Source organism: Engystomops pustulosus, chromosome 9 (genome assembly GCF_040894005.1).
Source record: "Engystomops pustulosus chromosome 9, aEngPut4.maternal, whole genome shotgun sequence".
Classification (NCBI taxonomy): domain Eukaryota; kingdom Metazoa; phylum Chordata; class Amphibia; order Anura; family Leptodactylidae; genus Engystomops; species Engystomops pustulosus.
Genome location: NC_092419.1, coordinates 34,886,088 through 34,900,568, shown reverse-complemented (window position 1 = coordinate 34,900,568; position 14,481 = coordinate 34,886,088). Strand labels below are relative to the sequence as shown.

General features: G+C 42.8%; 1 protein-coding gene across 1 annotated transcript in view; it reads right to left on the bottom strand.

Moving 5' to 3' along the window:
• FHL1 (four and a half LIM domains 1) overlaps window positions 1–14,040 on the bottom strand; it is a 43,073-nt gene extending 29,033 nt beyond the window's left edge. The window contains exon 1 of the mRNA XM_072123142.1: window positions 13,939–14,040. The gene's annotated coding sequence lies outside the window, so the exon portion shown is untranslated. The remainder of the gene's footprint in view (window positions 1–13,938) is intronic.
• Window positions 14,041–14,481: the final 441 nt, after the last annotated feature.

The window sequence follows — 14,481 nt, the reverse complement described above, 5'->3', positions numbered from 1 at the left end:
ACCTGTTGGTAGCGTGAGGTCTAAATGTCCATTAGCTCTGAACAAAAATATTACAACTGTATCCAGGAAGGAAGCAGACACGACGCTCAATCATGGCTGGAGATCTTGGATTATGTTAAAAGATCACATTATATGAATATAATCAAATCTACTTAGGATCTGCAGCAAAAATAAGGAAAAAAAGAAAAAATTGGAAATGCCAGTGGTCCTAATCTCGGTGAATGGCAGTTACCTAATCATGAAACCGGTAGTAATGATCGTTATCTGTGACAATTATTTTGTGCCGGACACTTTTTTAAAAAAAATATATAAATAGAATATGGAAAATTCTTTAATTTAAAAAAAAAAAAAAAAAAAATGTGATATTTTCAAATGAAAAATTAGTTTTAGAGTACATCTGCCACCAGGATGAAAAGCTGTATGCAAATGAGCCTGAGGGGCTCCAGGCTCCATTAATATCTATGGACCCTAGAGCCCCTCAGGCTCATTTGCATACAGTCCTTCATCCTGGCAGTAGATGCCCTTTAATGTGATTAAACACAGAAGACAATCTGAGGAGGCAGAACTGCAGGGGAAGGAAGTAGTCGCATCCTTAAAGGGGTTCTCTGGACGTTGAAAAACATGGCTGCAGTCTTCCAAAAACAGCACCTCACCTGACCATGGGTAGTGTATGGTATTGCAACTAAGCTCCATTCATTTCTATACAGCTGAGCTGCAGTACTGGCAGTAACCATGGTCAGGTGTGGTGCTGTTTTTGGAAGACTGCAGCCATGTTTTTCCACCTCCGGAGAACCCCTTTAACCAATGGAGAAACAAGGGGGCGTGTCTCAGACCACCTCAGTCTCCCTGTAGGCAGTTAATTGGGAATCACAGATCACAGCTCTGCCCTCATGAGCTGAAATGCAAGTGTCAAAGTGTGTTTAAGTTCCATTGTTAGAAACATTGGCTACATTATTCATAGCCCAATAGTCTGTTAACCGCACTTCATGGAAACTTACACTGGTGTTCTCAAGAGCGGGGAGAGCTACAATGGTCACATATGGCACCCACCTATACACAACTATATGAGGGCTTGTTGTCTGTTCTGTTTGTGTACAGTCATTTATTACACTATCCTAGGGGGTATATATTCTAGAATCCTATAAAATAGTAACACAGGACAGGATTAGATCTGACACTTTTTCAGAATATAACACCAAACTCTTTAGACCACTCTACAAGACTTAAAGGAAATATACCATAAAAATCAAGTGTGGCTGAGACCACGCACTGTATTTGTTATCCGTGACCCCCTTCCTTCTAAAATCAACTTTTAAAATTATGCTAATGAGCCTGCGGGGCTACCCTAGCCCATCTGCAATTTGGCTTTACACTAAAATCACAGCAGGAAGTGTTACAGTCTTTAAAGCCAGATCAGGGAGGGGCTGGGGTAGCCCCTCAGGCTAATTAGAATAATTTTAAAAGTTGATTTTAGAAAGAAGAAGGACATGAATAACACATATAAGATGGTTAACACAATCTGGATCTATGAGTAAATGTCCCTGGTTTATCATGATGGATTTTGACGGTAGATGAGTGACAACTGGTTCCAGAGTGAACACTGTGGCTATATCATTGATCACCATCGCCCCCTGCTGGATCTATGGTATAAATGGTTAGCTAAAAAAGATGAATAAAAAGGCAAGATGACAAGACCGTCTGCCGCACCCACCTCCTGAGAAACCATGAGCTCTGTGATAATGGGGGCTATATATTGTGTCAGTCCGATGTAGTCACTTCATATTATTCTCTATTGCAGAGACTTGATACAAATGTGGCTGCAAGGAAATATTACCCCGCGAGATCATAACAGCATGAAGAACATACAAAATAGAGTGATTCGATCTTTAAAAGTTCTTTCCATTACATATTGTTCAGCATTAGAATAATATTGGATCTTTCATCCAGAAACAGCACCGCACAGGTCCATGGCTTTTGTCTCAGCTCTATGAAAGTGAATGGGGCTGAGCTGCAATACCAAACATGATCTTTTGGCCGGTGTAGGGCGGTTCTGAAAGAAATAGGTTTTACAGTTCATAGAAAGCAGCCATCATTTATAAAGGTTCACATTTTACTAGATTAAAATGTGTTATTTATGCTATTGCGTGGGGTTATCCCTGTAGATACTGCTCTAATAGACACATAGACGCCACAGGCTAAGGAATATTGAGTACTATGAGAATGATCCCAATAATCTGCTATTTTTTATTATTACTAATCCCCAACACAAAGAAACTAGATTTTCCATGGAATGATCAGTGGGAATTACATTTTGTCTTCTTCCCAATCAGTGTCCCTTTGAGGAGAAGAATGGTAACACCCAGTTGTCTATTGATTTATAGATGTCTAGGTTGTGCAATAGCAGCTGTAGTCAATATAGAATTAATTTAAAGAGGACCTGTAATGCAAATTAACCCACCCCAAAAAAACTTTATTAAAAACTATGGTTAAAAAGCATTGCCCTTATCCCTAAATGGTTCCTTTCAATGGATGCAATGTTACAAAAATCATTTTGTAAACTTACATGCATCTCACCTGATCTTGTAGTCTTGTATATTAAAATTTATTTGCATTGCACTGCCTTTTTGTTCCTGATTGACAGATCACAGTGCAATGATATTCTGATGTGTGGAACATTAAGAGATGTTACATCATTTTGCACTTAAAGTCATGTGACCAGGATGACATCATTCAAGGTCCCAATACATCTGCAATATCCACCTCATGCATGTATGTGATCACAAAATCATAACATGCCTCCATTGAGGATGGGGAAGAGTAGAAGTCCATGGAGGCTCCTGTGATTTCATGTGATCAGGTATATGTGTGGGGTACAGTTTTCTAATGTTAGGAGGCTAACGGACCAGGGAATATAAGGTAAAGTTGATTCATGTGGATGGAAAGGAAACCGTTTTTAGCTAAAAGAAGGGTGTCTAAGTTAATAGGGCCCTATAGGAACCTTTCATTAGCTATATTAGTGAAAAGGTGGTGACAGGTTCTCATTGAGGGGTTGTGTGAGATAATTATTTAGCGCATTACGCCCTGTTTATTTACAAAAAAAAGCTTTTAAAATTATGCAAATTAACCTTTGAGGTTCTGAGCTCAATAGCTGTTAACTGAGCCCAGAGACCCTCAGGATCATTTACATAACTTTAAAGCCTTTATTTTGTAAAAACAAGCAGTGGCGGATTAAGTGTCCCATGGGCCCCGTGGTGTTCACAAGACTAGCTCCCCCCCCAGTATCCAAAGCAACATGTGCCCGGATGTTAGAACTTAAGTACTGCTCTATATACTCTATATCCTTAATCTTGTAATGTTCATAAAAGTAATATAATGATGAACCTCACACCTGCTCTTATAACCATCTATATAGGAAAGGCAATCACATTCCCCAACTGCATGAAACCCTCCACCCGACCACCATCCAGACCAGACCCCCAGACAGTATAGGAGATGTGGATGCTGCCCCTGGCCCGGCCTCTGTGCTCTGCAGTTGAACGCACCCTCACATTGTAAATTTTCATGTATAAGCTGAGGCTGCTAATTTTACCACAAAATAAAAAAATGGGAAAAGTTATTGATTGGAGTAGAAGCCCTAGGGTAGGAAATGCAGACACTACTCTAATAAAATGTCCAGCAGCCGCACCTCATTAACGAAATGTCCACAGCAGATGCCCCCATTGCAGAATTGTCCACAGTAGATGCCCCTTTTAATGAAATGTCCATTACAGTTTCCCCCCTTTAATGAAATGAGGGTTTTTATTGCTGTTTTAGCTCCTATCACTCTCTATGCTGCTTAGTGTAAAATTCGAGGGTGTGGGTAGGGCCTCTCTCAGCAGACACATTACTGTATTATCCATCTAGTTCTGTGGGGTGACAATGTGGTTACATTATCAGGGCACAGGTGTATATACACTTTCATCTTCTGAAATTGTACTAACACCCTGACACATAGAAAGAGAGAGGAGACAGATCAGAGATGCATGAGATTACACAAAGGCTGACAGACTTTTACACTGTGAGCTCTGCTACATCTCACAGATATGTGCCTGCCTCCCCCTTCCCCAGGATCACGTATCTCCTTGTAGCCTGTAGTTTGCAGCCTCTCTCTCTGCTCACGATCTCCGGGCAGGATGTGAATCAGTGTCTGTGTCTCTGAGCTCTGTGCAGGGGGCGGGGCTACATGCACATAGCAGAGACAGACAGAAATCTCATCTGCATGATCTCACAGAAATCCAAGATGGCAGCCCGACCCCAAGTCAGAAGTTACAGGGTCATGTCTAGGGGCAGCTGAAATTGTATACACCAGGACTGATAGAGACAGGTTGGACTTATATCTGTGGAATGCTGCATTTTTGTTAACAGTGAATTAGAGAATGTGTTATTTTGTTTTCCTGAGTACCTATAAGAATCTTGTCTTCGTGGGAATACCCCTTTAAGTAATAGTGCCCATATATATTAATGTCTAATGAACATGTCAGTTTTACTTGTTGCTGGTCATGTGGGAGACCAGACTATTACCATACAGATGATGTCATTGGACAGAAGGACAGGCGATTGCAAGAAATAGCAATTGTAGCCAAAAGATAGTACATATGTGCGTTGTATCTGATTTACTTGTCAATTTTATATGACGATTACATTAAAAATGTGAAAAAAAAATCTGTAATAATTCCTTGATGTAAATAGTGCATCATTTTGTGATCATCCATTCCTTATCAGATATCTTGGGATTGTATTGTAGGGCATGAGATGTATCACGGAGTTGTTTGAAAAGATACATGACATCACATCGTTGGCGCGTTTCCAGCTGCTGATATCACGCAGATCTATTGGAAGGAGCGAATACATACGAAAACATTCAGTTAGTCTTAGCAGCAGAGAAACCTCAGCAGCGCCTCGCTCCCTCAGCCATCTGGTCAGAATTCCTCCCTAAACAAATGTAATCTAAATGGAACACGAGGTGCCTTTTTCCTGCCACAGAGCCCGTGCCAAAAAAATTGTCAGCTTTCAGCAGTTTTTGCCCCCCCCCACCTCAACTTTCACTAAGTCAAAAGTTTCTACAAGAAGTTAAACTGCGACTAACATCAGCCAAACAAACATGCCAGGCCTAATTTGGTAAAGAAAAACATGGAAATAGACAAGGAGCTTTTCATTGCTTCCAACATTTCTCTGAAACAAAAACCCCAACTAAGAGATAACAGAAGGCAAACCAATCCCCAACCTGGCCCCTCCATGCTACAATAATATGGCCAACACAATGGAGGTCTTCCGGTGTTACTTACCCCTCACACAGGGCCTACCAGTGGCACCTGTGGGGGGTCTCTGGTGGCATGTAAACCACTCTGACAGCGGGCACTAGCAGTAACATGCCAGCAGTGTTGTGCAACGCCAATTTGGGGTGGAGGGCCCCCCACACAATGACATCATGGGGAACTGACAATCTTCCTAAAATGGCAGTGCCGCCTGTATGCTAGCGTCAGTGTGCAGGGTTTAACCATTTAAATGGTGCTGGTGACTATGCCAGTGGAGTTTAAACAGTTAACACCCACGATAGGTGGTGGCAAGATCAAGGGCGTCAAGGGTCAGCTCAAGGTTTCAGTAGGCCCCTGGGCGGCGGGGCCTCAGTGGGCCCCTTAGCGGTGCACTCATTAAAAATCAAGAAACTAAAACAGTCTCCTGTTACCTAAAATATTCCCTAGTTTATCATCCCAAACACCTCCCCTCATGGTTATTTTATATAAGCCCCCTCACACCCATGGATTCCTTATGTACAGCCTTATGTGGGTCCCCCTTCTCCAGCAGCCCTGTGCCCCGACACTTGCCCAAGTATGCCAACTACTTGCGCCGGCCCTGATTGCATCCCTAATGGCTGAGAAACAGTTAACAAGCTCCTGCTAAATATTTTTTATGCAGCTTGTCTGATCATTCAACTAAATACACAGATCTCAAGATGATGTCACTCAGGAATGCACAGTCCCGAGAAGCAGCGGGTTTGTTTTCATGAATCACAAGGAATTTTCGGCTGAATTAGTCTAAACCTTAGAATCCATATTTGGTTATAATTTAACCTGAAGTATAAGCTTTTTATGGGGTGAGGCTGTAGATGCTCTTGACCAGGTGCCAACTCTACGCCAGAATGATTTTACAATGACATAAACAGCCTCTCTCAGAGCTCTCCAGCTACATGCACACCCAGCAGGAGAGACAAAAACATTCCCGGAAATTAAACTCAATTAAATCCTATAATAGTTTCTGGTTTTCAAGGCGGAGATCTGGCACTAATACATCTAGATAAGAAAGGCCATGAATTCCCTATCAAATGGATGGGAAGTGTCCAGACTTTCTGCCAGAAGGATTGGGCATGCTGGAATTCAACATGTCTGATCCTTTCTCTACAGAGACAAGTTTGTGTCAGATAATAATGTATATAAAACAGAGAGGCTTATTCCTCTCCTAACAAAAGGACATATTTAAAACTCTGCCAACCATGTCCAAATAATGGGATTTCCATAAGGGAGTCCTCCTACCTATGAGCGTTAGCTCATTGTGCAGCTGCAAACACACCCATAGAGCTAGAAGAACTTTTCTAATCAGTTCTCTATGGATAGATAAGCTCTAGAGTTCCTTTATCTGTAAAGCAGCTGCAGGGAAATTATATAGGAGCTAGGATGGGGTTTTCTTGAGGTCGAACATCTCCCACTTGCTTCTGGTGGAAAATCTACATTGATAAACATTTCTACAGTAATCTGGTTCTATTTAGTTGTGATATTTGTTAGAATTCTGTATTATTAAAGGGTGTCCCAACGACACACTGGGGGAGAAGGCATATGACTCTTTCAATGCGCACCATTTTCCTCATTTTCTCCACCCACACGTGGAAAGGGGGCGGGGCTATAGCAGAGAATTCAACCAGTTCAGACCTGGTCTTGGGTCCAAACCGGTGCCTCTTAGTAGATACGGGTCCTGGACCAACATGTGGTATTTTAAAATGCCAGTGTTATTGTTATTATAATTATTATTATTCCCCCTTCCCCTCCAGTGTATTATCACCTTTCCAATGTAAAAAATATGGAAAAACACAGTTTCTGATCATTATGTGAATTGTAAATGCTGATTGTGTAGCATCTAGTTTCATATAACTTTAATATAGTCTAACAAAGTAAAAGAGTAGTAGATACTTTCGGCTCACTTATACAGGCAGTTGTTAAGTTGTTCTTAAGTTGAATTTGTATGTAAGTCAAAACTGTATATTTTATAATTGTAGATCCAGACAAAAAAAAATTTTGGCCCGAGTGACAATTGGAGTACCCTGAAGGTTGAAAAGCATGGCTGCTTTGGCAGTGTTACCCAAATGGAGACCAACAGTGGGTGGGGGCAAGACAGGAGGGTCTGGCTTGGTAGTGGGCATCTGCTCGGTGTCACTGTGGCTTAGTCCTAAACTAGGCCTTATCCACCAGCCAGCAGAGTAGAAGCAAAAAAAAGGAGGACAGGCCGTAGTATGGTAGTTAGTCCCCCTGGGGCACTCCCGGTGTGTGGATGTGGGCAAAGGTATACATTTCATTACAGAAAGTCTCTATTTAATTAAAGGGTTAAAGAATGGTTGGAGAAACAAAAAAGGAGAACCCAGGGCAGAGTGTAAATTATAGTATTAAACATGTTTGTCAAAAAGACTCTAGATGTGTCCTCCCCCGTCTTCCCCATGCCACCTCTGACATATACATCAATGTACAATTATAGCAGGAGTTTTAATGTTACATTGCTCTGCTGATCTCAGGAGGAATTCCTGCCCACAAGTACATAATGGAGCTTTCACTGTCTGCCAGCATAAATTGTGCAAAACTCAGATTGTTTATAGTAAATTTTAAGCGCTATTCCCTGTGGCCATCGAAATGTTGGCTATAAGACAATAGTCCTACAGTAAAAATGTAACACAAAGTCATAAAAAAGCAATTACCTCTCCTAGATATGTTTACTGTACAGAACAAATGGGTTTTTAATGTGACCCCCACAACTAGGCGGAATGTGGTCACTAAAAATAAAGTTCATAAAGTGTATATAGATATTAATCTGTCACCATTAGATGCCCTTCTAAATTTAAGCCCCAGTGGAGATCTGCTTATGGATTGTTTTTACTGCAGGTTCGCTCCATCATGTAGAAAGAAATATTACAAAAAAAAAACACGTGAACCCAAACCAGTGGATAGAATTGTGTCATGTAGGTAACGATGTTAATGAGAACTTGTGTGGAGCCTTTAGACCACAAAGAAGTGTTGTGTCCAGTTCATGTTCCACTTTTTATCCGACAGAGGTTTCCAATGGGGTATACAGTATGTTAGAAAGGGATCTCATCAGAGATAGGTCCAACTACATTCACCCCCTGACAGACATCTAGGGAAGCTTTACTGCTGAGGCCATGGAAATGCAAGATTAGATGGTGGACGTGAAAGCAAAGGCCAATATGTTTACCAGGATGGGAAAAGTGCTCCCTTAAATAAGGCAACTCCCTGTAGATCAATGCCCAACTTTTAAAACCTGACATGGTCTTAAACGCCTTCTGTTTTAAAGTCATTGGGGCTCATTTACTAAGGGGCCGCGGATCGCATTGCCATCGGACTTCTCGACGTTTTCGAGATTTGAGCCACTTTGACAGGTATCCGCTGTGCCGGATTTCATGCGACGGAAATTGGGGGACGGGCCGTCGGACTATCCGATGGATTTGGACTCCGTGCGGGATTTAACATTCAAATTGTGTCGCAAGACAATGCACTTACATGCACCGGGAAGAAGATGGTGAACTCCGGCGGACCTCAGCGGGGAAGCAACACATGCAGGATATCGGGCGCACGATCTTAGTGAATCGCGGCAGAGTTCATTCTCGTCGGACAATGCACATCGGGGAACGCGCCAGGGGCCGGTAAGTAAATGTGCGATATTTCTCAGGGCTTATACGTCAGGTTTCTGGTGTACAAACCCTGAAATAATCGCAAATAGTAGTGAGCTGCCATCTTCATGGCAAGTGGAATTGTGGTAACGTGAAGGTCGCATAGTCAGCAGAGGATTAGACCGGCATGGGGTCTTGCGGCCCCGTGCCTTGGCACTCGTTATAGTCAGCAGAGGAGTAGACCAGTTTTGGAGTCCTGTTGCCCTGGCACTTGCTATAGTTGGCAGAGGAGTAGACCAGCGTGTGGGTCCTGTTACCCTGTGCCTCAGCATGAGCAATAGTCAGCAGAGAAGTAGACCTGCGTGGGGCCCTGCTGCCCTGTGCCTCGGCATGAGCTATAGTCAGCAGAGGAGTAGACCGGCGTGGGGTCTTGTTGCCCTGGCACTCGCTGTGACCAGCGTGGGATCTTGCTGCCTTGTGCAGGCAATAGAACAATATTATAAATATACACCAGCATAGCCAGTCGCCAGACACATCAAGAAGCTGGTGCCTCCTCATGTATCCAGTGACGCTGGAGGGACACCCCTCCATGATAAATGTTGCGCATTGTGTGGCGTACAGGACCGATTTGGCAAGATGAGAGGCTATAGATGTGGATCCAGGAGCGGTATGAAACTCCTTATAGCATCAGCTTGGGACCCTCATCTATCTTGAGTAAAAGAACCTTCCTGCACGTGGGTCATAAGTAGACCCCTGTCTTGCAATAGGTGTTGCAGAGGCTGGGACCACCATCTATCATGTATGTATCCCGGGTATATGTTATAAATACACATGACAGGTAAACTATTTGAAGGCTGCTGCTTTTGCCAGGTTTCCAGGCTACGTACTCGAGTCTTGAAGGCTATGCCTATTCTCACCACTCGCTACCCATGTAATAAATACCCCCAACAGTTTCATTTTTTGTGCCTTATATTTCACATATATTCACAGTAAAGCGCAGCCTATGAGCACATTTATTTTTAGCCATTTATAATATAAATTATCTGTGATGATACCAGAGCCAATACACACACCTCCAAGGTAAATACATTACATAGTAACACTTAGATACCTGCTTGAACCCCTACAGGCAGCAGGAAAAGTAACCCTACCAGTTGTAAAGATGGGAATGTGCTGCTCATTGGATGTAATAGACCAATATTACTTATTAGATCTGAGTAATGACTTTTATAGCTTTTTTAGCCACATTCAGTTAAATGTTGGGAATATTCCTTTAATGCGAGTACATAAACTCTGCCCACGTTGTATCATATTCATAGGAAGCCCAAACTGTAAGGAGGTTAATCATTAAAATCCCACTTAGTACAACTAGGTGTAGACAGCATAGTGTAAACAGCGCCAAGACGATAACACGGATGACGGTTATAATCTTCTGTTCAACGTGTTGTTACAAGCCCAGGAGATAAAACAACCAGCGATTTGCAACGCAATAAAATTGGAACTGGGAGGGGCTTGGCCCGATCACATACGTGTTTCAACTGAAATGCATGCGACTGGAAACAAGCACCGTGGGGGGGGGGCACACAGTTATTCATTTTCTCTTTTATTTACCATATTTTTTGGACTATAAGGCGCACCGGATTATAAGGCCCACCATCAATAAATGCCTGCTAAAACATCTAGGTTCATATATAAGGCGCACCGGATTATATGACCGGAATGACCAGCAGGTGGCAGACCTGTGTACAGTTCAAGGCAGCCTTTGTCTGTAAGTACTGTTCATATATAAGGCGCACTGAACTATAAGGCGCACCTCTGATTTCTGAGAAAATCAAAGGATTTCTTGTGAGCCTTATAGTCCGTAAAATATGGTAAGACTTTTTTACTGCAATTACAACTCTCAGGGTGATGTCAGACGTGGCACTTTGTCTGCGCTTGCAAATGCAGACAAAGCCACGCCCACCGGGGCGGCCCGCAGCCCAGTCGCATCAGCGTTTCTATGGCAATTCTAGCGGCATTAAATTAACGCAAACCACCATAGAAACGCCAATGCGATCGGGCCGCGGGCCGCCCCAGTGGGCGCGGCTTTGTCTGCGTTTGCAAGCGCAGACAAAGTGCCACGTCTGACATCACCCTAAGGGTGCTGTCACACAGTGCGTTCACACATTGGGGGACATTCACCAAGGGTTTGCGCCTGTTTTCCGACTTTGCACGTCCTTTTAGGCCGCACACGTGGCATTTTTGTTGCGTTTCTTCAGCGATTTCGTACGCATTGAAAACGCATGCATTTTAACATTTTCTTGTATTTTTTTAAAACGTAATGCTTGTTGTGCATTATATGTGTCTGTTTTGTGTCTGGAATTTGTAAAAACGCAGAGATCTTCTCCCTGCTGTTTGTTCATGTAATCACATGTCTGTCAAAATGCATCTGCTTTGAAAAACGCAATGAAAATACACCTTAAAAAAATGCCAAGTTAAGACACTTTAATCTAAAAGCCATTGAAAAAGTCAACATAATGCGTTTTTTTCAAGGATGCAAAAAATGCAATGGAAAAAACGCCACGTGTGTCACCAACCTTAGGAAGCTGTCCCACGTTGCGTTTTGGCAGCTTTTGCAAATGCAGACAAAACCGCACCCACAGAGGCGGGCCGTGGCCCGATCGCATCGGCATTTCTATAGAAACGCCTGCGATCAGGAACGAGCTGCCGGTGTTTTGCGTTAATTTAATGCAAAACACCCGCGGCTTGTTTCCGATTGCAGGCGTTTCCATAGGGTGGTTTTCCATAGGTTGTCTGCGTTTGCAAATGCAGTCAAAACGCAACATGGAACAGCTCCCTTAGGGCGCTGTCCCATGTTGCGTTTGCAGACGCAAACGCAGACCAAACCACGCCCACTGGGGCGGTCCGCGGTCCGATCGCATCGGCGATTTCCATAGAAACATAGAGAAACACCGATGCGATTGGACCGCGGACCGCCCCGGTGGGCGCGGTTTGGTCTGCGTCTGCGTTTGCAAACGCAACGTGTGACAGCGCCCTTAGGGTGAAGACACACTTGGCGTTTTTAGGCCGTTTTTGGGCCGTTTTTAGTTAATCGTTAGTTAGATCGTTAAAAAACGCATGCGGTTTTTAAAAACGCATGCGTTTTTGACAGGTTTGACCAATTATCTTAATCCAAACTGGTCAAAAACGCATGCGTTTTTAAAAAACGCATGCGTTTTTAAAGATCTGAAAACGCCTAAAAACGCCAAGTGTGTCTTCACCCTAAGGCTGGTGTCACACGTGGCGCTTTGAATGCATTTTTAGTAATGCATTTTCAGTCCGTTAAAAAACGCATGCTTTTTTGAAAACTCATCCGTTTTTTACCGTTTTAGGGTGAAGACACACATGGCGTTTTTGGGCCGTTTTTACTAAGTGCGTTTTCAGATCGTTAAAAACGCATGCGTTAAAAAACGCATCCGTTTTTTAAAACCGCATCCGTTTTTTTAAAAACCGCATGCGTTTTTGTCCGTTTTTCATTGCGCAATTTCGGAAAAACTGACAAAACGCATGCGTTTTCAAAAACGCATGCGGTTTTTAAAAACGGATGAGTTTTTTAACGCATGCGTTTTTAACGATCTGAAAACGCACTTAGTAAAAACGGCCCAAAAACGCCATGTGTGTCTTCACCCTTATCCGTTAAATAAAGATAATTGAGAAAAACTGACAAAAATGGACAAAAGCGCATGCGATTTTTAACGGACTGAAAACGCAATACTAAAAACGGGTTCAAAATACCACGTATCACACCACCCAAGGGGACGGGGCTCACATATGCGATCGGCTCGAGCCCCGCCCCCTGTGCTCTAGAGTTGCGTTATGAACGTGACGCTAGCGGAACACGTGAACGCGCCCTCAAGTGCAGTTTCTTAATTGTCCAGATGAAAGTAATTTACTGGACAGGTGAATCGCCTTTATTGCCCAGGTTTCACCAGTAAAACACAAAGGGTGCGGTCACACGTCGCGTTTACTGCATGCGTTTAAAAACGCATTGCTACAGCTGAAGGGGTATTTCCCTAATTAAACAGCTGTTAACGCTTGCGTTTACAAAACGCAAGCGTTAACGCATTGTTAACGCATGCGTTAACATCGCGGTTAACGCATGCGGTTGTTAACGCATTGTTAACGCATGCGTTAACCGCGATGTTAACGCATACGTTTTGTAAACGCAAGCGTTAACAGCTGTTTAATTAGGGAAATATCCCTTCAGCTGTAGCAATGCGTTTTTAAACGCATGCAGTAAACGCGACGTGTGACAGCACCCAAAGCAGAATCAGGACTGAATGCAGTTCTTTAGGGAGTGTTCACATGTTGCAGTAAACAATGTATCTTTACTACATTGTACAGAACTGCATTCAGGTGCGTTTCTTAATTTAGCAGGTGAAAGACACCTATAGAAAAGAGGAGACATTTATTTTACGTGTTTCACCTGCAAAATTAAAAACTGCAAAAAAAATATGCTGGAAAACTGAGTGCACTTATAACAAGGCAGTTGTTGAGTTTTAACTGCAATGTGTGAACGCAGCCTGAAGAATCATCACTCACAGGACACTGACACCTGGGGACATTCATGTAGAAACAATCAGTGATCAGACCCAGAGAGGAACACATTTCCCCCAATTCTGAATGTTTGTAGGGATTCTCTTATATTAGTCTATGATCCGGTGAATATGGGAAATTTGCAAAGAAAAATCAACATTAGTCACATGATGATACATTCAATAATAACCTTTATATTTACAAATGTATCTGCAGGGAAGTCCAGGCGTGAGGAGGGAATAGGATTATACCTGAGGATGATCAGTAAACTTACTTAAAAAAAGTTTGGGCTCAGCAGCCATATAATAGTATGCAATAGTAGCCATAATGATAGGTAACTGATGCCATATCTCGGGGCAATAGTTGGACACTTTAAAGGGTTAAAGAGTTTTGTCAAATGCTTCATGGAATCCGGTAAAAGTGTAAAGAGACAAACTTACTGTGTGCTGTCCTCTCCACGGCCAGAGATGAAGTGAGTGACAGGCAGTTACATGGCTGGATGACAGAGGCAGCTACACCGCCGCCCCCTGCTGGAGAATAGGGGGAACCGCACTCTGGGGAAAGTTTTCTGACAGTAAATATGCTTTACATAAAATATCACTGCCTGGTTGCAGATGTTATTTATTCTCCCAAACCAGAACTTTTCTACTTTCTAACAGTGCAGGCAGTCACCAGGACATTACAGGAAGGGACTACTTGGACCCCAAATATTCTACATTTAAAGGGGTTGTCCAGTATTAGAAGACAAATGGTATTATTTGTATAATTAAAAGTACTACAATTTTCCAATATACTTTCTGTATCAATTCCTCATCTTTTTCTAGATCTCTGCTTGCTGTCATTCTCCAGGATGCTTCAGGGCACCTTCCCACGTGGCGTTTTCATCGCTGTTGTAAACGCATCCAAAACACAAGTGGGAAGGGGATCTGCCTGAAACGCATGCATTTCATTGCAAATGTATATGTGTTTTGACCAAACCCCCT